This window comes from Triticum urartu, chromosome 2 (assembly GCF_003073215.2).
Source record: "Triticum urartu cultivar G1812 chromosome 2, Tu2.1, whole genome shotgun sequence".
In the NCBI taxonomy this organism is placed as follows: Eukaryota; Viridiplantae; Streptophyta; class Magnoliopsida; order Poales; family Poaceae; genus Triticum; species Triticum urartu.
The window spans coordinates 18,872,221-18,883,065 of record NC_053023.1 but is presented as its reverse complement, the minus strand read 5'-3'; positions in this window follow the sequence as shown (position 1 = coordinate 18,883,065).

Here is a 10,845-nt window from a genome sequence, read left to right as displayed (position 1 = left end):
CAGGTGCACCCATCGGTCTGCTGCATTGGATATGTTCTCGACCCTGGCGAGCGATGGTAGCAAACATTTCTTTTTAGAATCAGGACCTAAATTTATCAAACTATTCGTGGACCCCATGTTGGAGGAGAAAAAGGCCCATGGCGTACATGGGAAGGCTTGACAAGCAAGCATTAATGATGTTAAGGCCCTGTTTGGTTCAGATTTTATCGATGGATTCCGCTGCCGCGCAGCAGAATCTGAGCCAAAGGGCGAACCCAGCAGAATCCGATTCCAAAAATTCGCTGCCAAACTCTAAACCAAAAGCGGAAGCAGTCCAGGACGTGCTTTCCAAAATCTGATTCCGCCGCGAGCCAAAATCTGAAAAGTTGTATCAACTGGTTTGCCAAATGACCTACATCTTTTTCACATCAGATTTTCCACAGCTGTTTTGCCACATCAGATTTTCCACAGCTGCTTTTAGAAATCCACAGCCAAATCAAACAGGGCCTAACTCTTCCCCCTGAAGACTGATGCTTGCTGACCCAAGGCTCAATTCGCTTAGCAACCTGACATGTGATGAAGTCGAAGTCAGCAATCTTGAGGTGACTGTAAGTGAGAGGGAGGCCCGTGTACATGAGTGGAAGCTAGCCCAGCTTGCAATTCATCACGTGAGCATCTCGCAATTGGAAGACTAGGCCTTGACATTTAGATGGACAATGACTTTAACCTTGACCATTGTTTATTAGTTTCTTATTGTCCAGTTACGCAGAGCTGGTCATTGTCTCACCTATTGGTGTGCTCTGTTAGCTTTCTTTCTTAATTTCATAATAAGCCTTGATGACAAGTTTTAAGAACCGTCCTCAACATCTGTACCACCGACAAGTCCATAGTCGTTTCCATGATAAGCAATCTTGGATGTGGTTTTATGTGTTCATGAACTTATTCTTAGTGATAAGCGGCCTGCCACGTATTATTCAACTAGATGATACTGTTAAACAACATTGCTATGGCGTCAAGGTGGTTCGGTTCAGCCCAACAGCATAGGCTAAATAGGTTAGATAGATATTCTCTGTAACAATATTCTCTCTCTAGTTTATGCCTTGTACTCCAAGTAGCTTATCCCTTGTATCTCAAGTTTCTATCCCAACAACTTGTACGCTATCAAGGAGTCGCGCCCCTGCCTTTATAACACGCAGCCGTCGCCTTGAACCGGGTACGGCGTTTCCCACAGATACCCAATGCGTTGCTGCATTAATCTTGTTAAAAAACCATTATTAGGTGCTACATAAACAACTACAATTAATGAAAATAAAATAGGTTATAGATTTTCTAGCTATTTAGATATAGAGAAAAAGAGCGTCGTTTCTAAAAAAAAGAAGGATAAACCATATAGGTATGCTCCAAGCGCCAAAATCATATACCGTGTCTGTGAGAGCACAAAATGTAATGCAAAATAATAATCAATGACTTACTTCATGAACTGATGATGTGGCAGTGTTGTATGGATATGCTAATGGTAAAAAGTACATTAGCTGCCATTCTGATGTAGCATGGTTGCATGACTAGGAAACATAGAGAGCATTACTATTTGGTTTCCGTGCACAATGGTATTTCAGAATATAAGGGATTGAAGAGGCACCTTTGTTGAACTGATTTCATTTGATGAAATACCTCACTAAATCAAATGGCACATTTCTGACCTATGATTTCTTTTTTGCCAGTCCTTCGCTTTCTTTTTAGAGATTTGTGTATACTTTGCGCATCTTTTCATTAAGAAATAGAATTTATGGCAGTTCTGCCATGTGGTGGCTTTTTAGATTACGAAACATGAAGGATTTAATAACATATCATGGCAGCACGGTTTCTGTTTTGGATTTAATTTTTTCTGTACTCATTGTGAGAACATTATCATTACACATTTCCTCTTTTTTTCTGAAACTTCTAATTAATATATTTGTAATGTTTACATTGTCTAACATGTCGATGATCACTGGACGGATAAGACTAAACTCTTACCTTACTTCCTAGGAGGTAAGTTCCTTTCTAAAAAGCTCGCATTTCTCAGTTAAATTACTTTTGAACAAGTAGCTTACTGTGATAAAGATGAAGTAGTGTAGTGCTTGAACCATTTAATAATTGTGTATAAGTAAGCCATAAATGTACGGTAGGGTCCATCCTCTTTCCTACTCACATAAATAACGAACACAGATCGGCCGAGCAGCCAGTCTACGAGGCTAGATGTTTTTCATGGAGACACCAGAGTCATCTTCTATATCTAAATAACTGCCCCCCACTACCTGATTTCTCTCGCTTCTCGTGCGGCCACGTCATTCCCGATCCTGCCGTTCGCACTCGCACGGTTTTGCTGCCCCGCCCGCGCGTTTAACTGACGTCCGCACGGTTTGGTTTACTCAAAGAGAAAAGGCCGGAGTACTCGGTGGTGTGCCAACAACCGGGCTGTGTTTTGCAAGCCCATGTAACTAACGCGACCTATTAACCCATGCAATGGCAGTGGATCGCTTACGCTTCGTCTTCCCCACGACGATACAATCGCAGTGGATCGCTTACGCTTCGCATTCCCCACGGCGAGTCATATCGCCGCCGCCCCACCCGCACGCTCCATTCATCGCCATGAAACGGCAGCCATAAATCCACATGAAACGGCAGTATTCATCGCCCTCCATTATATTGCAAACGGGAGCTTTCGTCTTTAAAAAGGCGTCCTCCATCACGCACGGCTGCTCGCGTCCGCGCGTTCTACTCTCCGACCAACCTCCAGCCCTCCACTGTGGTAGATGGATCATGGACGCTCCCTACTTTCAGCCACCTCCCTTTTTTCTCCTATCCTGCACTACCCCGGGTGGCGGTGTGTTCAAGTAGAACGGGTCCTCACCGTCCGACGCGCAAGACGTTGATACCTACCTATGGGACAACTTGCTCGGCTGCACAATAATGGACGGCAGCTTGCCGTCGGGGACTGTATACGTCGGCCTGACAGTGTTGTTTGGCATCGTGGTGGTGGTGCTGCTGCTGCTAGAAGGTGCGGCAGGCCGACGAATTCATCGACGCAGACACATTCGTGTAGCATGTGCGGCTGCTGCTAGAAGGCGCGGCCAATTACGGCCGGATCATGCTGTGGAGGCACTCCTATATATGACATGGAATCTGACTTTAGTGTCAGGCTGCGCAAAAGAAAACCAAAAAGAACAGGTAAGAGTTTGGGTTCTGGTTGATTTTATCAGCAGTCGCATCTTTCAACAGGCTATAATGTTTTGTTTGACAAAATTACAGCGACGAGCGCATCCTTATATTACAAAAATGGAATGGTGCGTAAAAGATCAGTCTTCTGTCGTTTCTAATTTTTTTCCTTGCTCATGATATATTTGTATAGTTCAACCAGCGTCTAATTAACTTAGTCCATACAGTGATGGTGCATACAGAACCTAACTCAAGAATCTGCTGCCCCTACTTCTTACCACCTGGCACATTCAGGCAACCCGATCAAGGTTCTGGCAAAATCCATATACACCCGTGCCTTTGCCCTTTGCAGTCCATATCACCGAAGAGCAACGAGTATCTTCCAGGTGCCACCACCAATAGGTTTTGTGAGTTATGTCACCTCCAATCTCAGTGGAGTGGTCTCTCGGCGTCTGTCAAATTTTACTCTTACAACTTTCTTATGCATTCAACTAAAGTGGAGATCAATATCTAGCTTAGTTGCTTGCTTATTAGTATTCGCAACAGAATACAGTTTTACAGGGTATGGACAAATCCATGAATTATTCTGGACCCGTTGGATATTCTTTTTATTTATTTTCCTAAGTTGTTGACTGGATTTAAATTTTGCCTAATTCATCATGTAGGAAAGACTGTAGTAAATCTCTACCGGTTGTCGCCGTCAATATTTCTCAACTACCTTTAGCAGCATTCTAAAATATCATATGTGCTCACTAATGAGGTCACAAGAATATGGTTATATGATAATATTTTTGTACTCAAATGTTACATGCCAGAATTCGTAGCTTATTTTCGTTTATGTGTGTGCCTGCTTGCAAGAATACTTTTTAAAGCAATATTAAGGAGCTAGAACATTGCTGAAAACTAATTTCATTTGCATGCTGTATCGGCAATTTTAAACTATTTATTAAATGCAAACTCCACTCGTGCGTTACACCGATCTTGAGCTTGCGAAATTAAATCACATCTCCAACAACCGATCTGACACATACTAATGTTTATCAAATCATCATTAGTATTAGTGTATATGAGTGCCCATGCTTGGCAATATGACTCATCTTCAAATACTGTTTGCAAAGCATTTGTCTTTTTTGATGCGTACTTAACCACATGCTAATTTCATGCCGACAACCCCCCAATATGCCAACTTTCTAATGACTGTCGAAACTAATCCGTTTAGCATTACAAGTCTACTACATGTCCCGCAGCAACGCGCGGGGTATCCATCTAGTTTAGCAAGAAAGCCACACCATTGCCTGTCGTCATGTATGTGAGGTATTGTGATATATATTTTCCATTACACAAGGGCATCTTTGGGATCACGGCACAGATACACGACTCGGCAGCCAAGTGATGTCGTCTCCGGTGGGAGCAGGAACATCAGCAAGTGCGTGGCGAGAAGCCTCAGAGACAGAAGGGCATAGATATCAGTTTGATTTACGCCATTAGCTGTAGGGACTTCGATGAATGGGCGACATACCGAGGGTGCCGAGTGAGGAGCGGGTGGTGTTTGAAGCCGTAACGGGTTTGATTGGTGATGATGAAGGCAAGGGCTTTGAGCCAGGTGGTGCCACATTTGGGCTGCATGATGAGGATGATGTCGTCGACACAGGGTACAAAGGCCTGCTTGATCAGCAGCATCTCCACGAGCATCTTCGGCCTAAACAAGTAGTTCTTGTATAAAATGAGCGGCTGCAGCCACCCATCTCTTGCTGGAGCCTGGAAGTATGGATATGAAATCTTTAAGATTTTCTTTTGATAGGACATCTTTGGTGGCACTCTCTGGATCACTCATCCATGGAAGTACTGGTTGAGCCATCTTTGGTGGTACAGTTTCTGTTTTGGATTTAATTCTTTCTGTACTCATAGTGAGAACTGAAAGCGCTCGAGGGAGCGATGGGTGGAAAACGTGTGCCTTGGGTAGGGACGCTTTCGCGTTAAATAGATCGTGATCACATAGGTTACAGAAGAGGAAGCGAGAAGGCCTTCCAGAATACAAACGGGCCTTCTAGAGGAATCTAGACCGATCCCTTATAATGATCGGTCAGTTTACAATATACGTATGATCTAACACTCCCCCTCAATGTCAACTTCTAATGTTGAGATTGCGTCTAAAATTTTCCAAAAGTGTGACTGGCAAAGCTTTAGTGAAGCCATCTGCTACTTGATCTTTGGACGGAATGAAGCGCATTTCAAGCATCTTCTGAGCCACTCTTTCTCTAACGAAAAGGAAGTCAATTTCAATATGCTTAGTTCTTGCATGAAACACTGGATTAGCTGATAAATAGGTGGCACCAAGATTATCACACCACAAGCAAGGTATTCTCTGTTGTGGTATTCCAAGTTCCTTTAGAACAGATTGAACCCAGATAATTTCAGCAGTAACATTGGCCAAGGCTTTATATTCCGCTTCTGTGCTGGATCTTGACACAGTTGCTTGCTTTCTTGCACTCCATGAGATTAAATTTGAGCCTAGAAAGACTGCAAATCCTCCAGTTGACCTTCTATCATCTACGCAGCCTGCCCAATCTGCATCAGAAAATCCACTGACTAGTAGAGACGAAGATTTTCTGAATGTTAATCCAAGTTCAATAGTTCCTTGAACGTATCTCAGGATACGTTTTACAGCTGTCCAATGGGCACTAGTGGGTGCATGTAAAAATTGACATACTTTATTAACTGAGAAAACAATATCTGGTCGAGTGAGAGTCAGATATTGTAAGGCTCCCACCACACTTCTATACCTTGTCGAGTCTTCGGCATTTAGAGGTTATCCTTCATGAGCAGATAACTTTTCTGTTGCGGATAGTGGGGTTGAGCATGACTTGAAATTTGTCATATTGACTCGTTGAAGTAGCTCTTTGGCATACTTGGTTTGAGTAAGAACTAGCTCGTCATCTCTCCGCCGTACTTCAATGCCCAAAAAATAATGCAAGTCACCCAAATCCTTTAAAGCAAAGTCTCCACGTAGATCATGAAGGAGAGCTTGCACAACATCTGGTGAGGAACTTGTTACAATAATGTCATCAACATACACAAGAACAAAGATTGTGACAGCCCCTTTGTGAAAATATGAATAATGATGTATCCGATTTGGAAGGAGTGAAGCCAAGTTGTTGTAACTTTATGCTCAAGCGGGAAAACCATGCTCGAGGAGCTTGCTCAAGACCATAGAGAGTGTCGGTGTCAAAACCGGCGGATCTCGGGTAGGGGGTCCCGAACTGTGCGTCTAGGCCGGATGGTAACAGGAGGCAGGGGACATGATGTTTTACCCAGGTTCGGGCCCTCCTGATGGAGGTAAAACCCTACGTCCTGCTTGATTAATATTGATGATATGGGTAGTACAAGAGTAGATCTACCACGAGATCGAGGATGCTAAACCCTAGAAGCTAGCCTATGGTATGATTGTATGTTATGGTTGTTGTCCTACGGACTAAAACCCTTCAGTTTATATAGACACCGGAGAGGGTTAGGGTTACACAAGGTCGGTTACAAAGGAGGAGACATCCATATCCGTATTTCCTAGCTTGCCTTCCACGCCAAGTAGAGTCCCATCCGGACACGAGACGAAGTCTTCAATCTTGTATCTTCATAGTCTAACAGTCCGGCCAATGGAGATAGTCCAGCTGTCCGGAGACCCCCTAATCCAGGACTCCGTCAGTAGCCCCTGAACCAGGCTTCAATGACGATGAGTCCGGCGCGCAGTATTGTCTTCGGCATTGCAAGACGGGTTCCTTCTCCGAATACACAGAAGAATTTGAATACGAGGATAGTATCCGACCCTGCAAAGTAAGTTCCACATTCCACCGTAGAGAGAATAATATTTTCGCAGATCTAATTTGCTGGCTTGTTTTGGCGGCATGACGTTATGTCATGGCCCGGTGATTATTCGAACCGTTTCCTTTAACCAGCCCCGCACATAACACGAGGCAGTTTTTCGACACGTCTTGTCAAAGTAGAGATCGTGTCCCCTTATTACGGGATTCTCATTAATACGGGCGTGGGTAACCCAACCGTGTCTAGGACTCCTAGATTATAGGCAAGTCCTAAACGGCTACGGAGAGGACGCTTGATATTCACCCCCTTTATAAAGGGACAAGGTTTTCGCTTTTTCCCTCTCTTGCTCAATCGAACCCTTCCCCCGCCTCGAGTTCTAACACCCAAGGCCCAGGTTAGGTGCTCCGGATCTTAAATCATGTCCAGATCCAGCCTTCAAGGCCGATGGATGCCCTCTTCCGTTACGGAAGAGGACATCAAAAATTTGAGGGAGGCCAGATACCTGACCGCCGAGGTTTCACATCGGCTGCCTGCTCGAGGGCAGGTCGTCCCTACCCCCGAGCCCAACGAGAACGTTGTGTTCGTCTCCCACTTCCTCCGAGGCCTAGGCCTCACTCTGGATCCCTTTGTCAGGGGTTTGATGTTCTACTACGGGCTAGATTTCCACGATCTAGCTCCGGACTCCTTTCTCCACATCTCAACATTTATTGTCGTGTGTGAGGCCTTCCTCCGCATTACCCCTCACTTCGGCATGTGGCTCAAGACCTTTGAAGCGAAGCCGAAGATGATTGAGGGGCAACATGCAGCGTGCGGAGGCGCATCAATAAGCAAGATGGCAGGAGCTCCATGGCCGAAAGGTTCCTTTCCAGAAGTGTCCGAATTATGGCAACGGGAGTGGTTTTACGTCACGGCTCCCAGAAGTGCCAAGTGGGCGGTTGCCCCCGCTTTCCGCTCGGCCCCCCCACCACAACTGATGTCATGGATTAGCAGAGGTCTGAGCTGGGGTCCAGCCAAGGACGTGCCTATACTGCAAAGCCGCATTCAAGATCTCTTCGAGGGAGATTTTAATTTGGTTGTGGTAGTGCAAGTTATGCTGGTTCGTCAAGTCCAGCCTTGCAAACGCCAGCCCCTTCGCTTGTGGGAGTTCAACCTAGAAGGACCGCGTGCCATTCAAAGTTTCCTCGGCCTGACGCTCGAGGAGATGTACAAGTCATTCTTCGGACCTCAAATAGAGTGTCCGGATACTACCGAGGACGTGGGCCAGAGCAGCAACCGCGCCGCCGAACAAGTAAGAAAACCCTCTAACCGAACACATCGTCTTTTATTCATCATGAGGTTATTTCTGAGAGTTCGCTCTTTGACCAGGACTGGCTAACAAAGGCGAAGATAATTCGGTGTCTGGCCCCCTCCCTGAGGGTTTGGAAAATCCGGTATTGGAAAAGATGCTCGAGCTCGCACCTTGCCCGGAGCCCTCGAAGGAAGATACAGGGGAGGATAATACGGGCAAACGCAGGCCCCCATGCTGCCAGTTCCAACCGAGGGAACGAGCACCTCCATAAAGGAGGATGACCGAGGGAGGAAGAGGACTGCTTCCGTGGATCTGGAAGCCGAGGCCTCCAAACGGGAGAAGAAGTCTCCAACAGAGGGTCCTGCCTCGGGGGGAGCTCTTGCCGCACAAAGTCCGCGGGGGGATCAGCCCTCCAACAAGTCGTAAGTGATCCAAAAAATACTTTAATAGTGAAGGTATACTATCTTTCTTCTGAGAAAATAACCGCCGCATATATCTTGCAGTTCGGGTCTTAGCCCCTCTCAGCTGAGCTCGTCTTCGGGGGATCTTCTTCCGGAGATGATGGAGAGCGAAACGCCTCCACTGGACTCCTCCGCTCAAGAAGCAGGCGACCCCGAAGTGTCGTCATGGAGGGCCTCTCCGGATCTGGTGAGGCCAGAAGATAATCCCATAGACCCCCGAAGTCCCCAGCGCCCGGCTCTCGAGGAGAGAGAACAAAAGAGTCCGGCACCGTCTGGTATGCGGTCGGACGTTCAGAGGGAGCTGTTGGGGCGAGCGGCCATCTCAGAAGAACACCATACGCTGATGGGTACGGTGATGGCAAGAATTTCGTCCGCCGAAAGCGGATTACATGAAGCCTTTATGAGCCCACTGACAGGCTTTGAGGTACGTGATGGTACCGCACATGTTAGGTGTGCCCTGTGTAGATAGTAGCCCCTGAGACTCTGGTTGTCGGCGAGAACGGCGGCGAACAGAGGATCATAGTCCTAGGCAGTAACCAGACTGCCTTTATGTGCAGGCGGTGGAAGCTCCGGTGGCTAGGCGGACTAGTGAGTTTGCCGAATTAAAACGGCAACTAGATGCGGCAGACACCGACATCGAGTTTGTTAACAAGAGGCTTGACGAATCACAGGGTAAGTAATGCTTTCTGGTGAATGTCACACAATAAGAGCAGCATGATGCCAGTATCTTTAATATGTTGTGACTACAGACGGAGCTGCCACCGTGGAGACCCTTCGGGCGGAGCTCGCCCGAGCCAAGGAACAAGCGAGGATTAGTAATGCGGCTGCTTTGAAGGCGGCTGAAGAGTTGAAAGCCGAGAAGGCCACACATTGCGAGAGCAAAGAGAAGATGGCTAAGATGGCCGTAGAATTTAAAGACACTGCCGACCGTTGTCGGCTTCTTGAAAAAGAAAACCGAGCGAAGGCAACGGACCTTGAGAAGGCCATGATGGCGGACAAAGACACCCGCTCTGCTATGAGAGCGAAGAAGGAGGAGCTGCGGGAAGCCGGGGATATTGCGGCTGGGAAGCCCGTCATGCTACGGAGGAAGTTCGGAGATCCACGGTATGCCCCTCTGGATCGGTTGTGGAGTTCGGCAAATGCATATATGGACTTGGCGACGAGCGCTGCCGATGCGGCCAAATACTTCCAAGGTCAAGCAGATCGTGGGGTGGACAAGCTGCTCTGGTCGCAATTCAACGTTCCAGAGCGTCCGCTTCCTTTGACTGATCAGCTAGCCGAATGGGCCGAACTAAATAGGTTGTCCGGACTCGCTATGAGGTCTGTCGTGGTTCAGCTATGGCCGGAAAAGCCAAAGCCGAATAGCTATTTTAGCTTAGTGCAGCAGGTCCTTGGTGCGGTGCCGCGCATTGATGCTATGAAGAGGTCGGCGTGCATAGAAGGCTCGCGGATGGCCCTTGCCCGTGTTAAAGCATACTGGGCGAAGATGGACGCTACCACTGTTGCGACGCAGGGTCCGGCCATAGGCCGGGTGGCTGCTGAGCGCTATTTCGAGGAAGTTCTCGAGGGTGCTCGTTTGATAGAGGCCCAGTGCTCGAAGAATATTATGTTTGAATGACATGTATTCCCATTGTAAACACAATGTTTTTATGAAATTTTATATGGCTGTGTTTATACTTTTGCCCGAAAGTAATATGATGCCTCCTGTCAGCCGTTTATGTATACATGTGTATAACCTGAAAGATTGCAGTCGCCGGCTTCAGCCCCCACGCATATAATGCGGGGGTGCTCGAAAAAAATGCGTGTTCACACTTAACCCAACGTCTTGGTCCTATTAAAGAGGTGATAGCGTAGCGAACGAGGCAACCGGACTATAATGCTTTAACACTTTCACTTAGCCATAGGAGTTTGACAGTGGGGCTACTAGATAGCCCCTGGTGGCTCCGCACTCTCCTGATCTCGGGGTGCGTACATGCCTGGCCGGGAAACGACCCTTCGTTAAGGCGGAGGAATTCTAACATTCCTATAGGTCATCGAGTGGTTGACCAGTCTCACGCTATATCATGATAGTCAGTTTTCGGCTTTCTCTACTGAGGTGCTCGT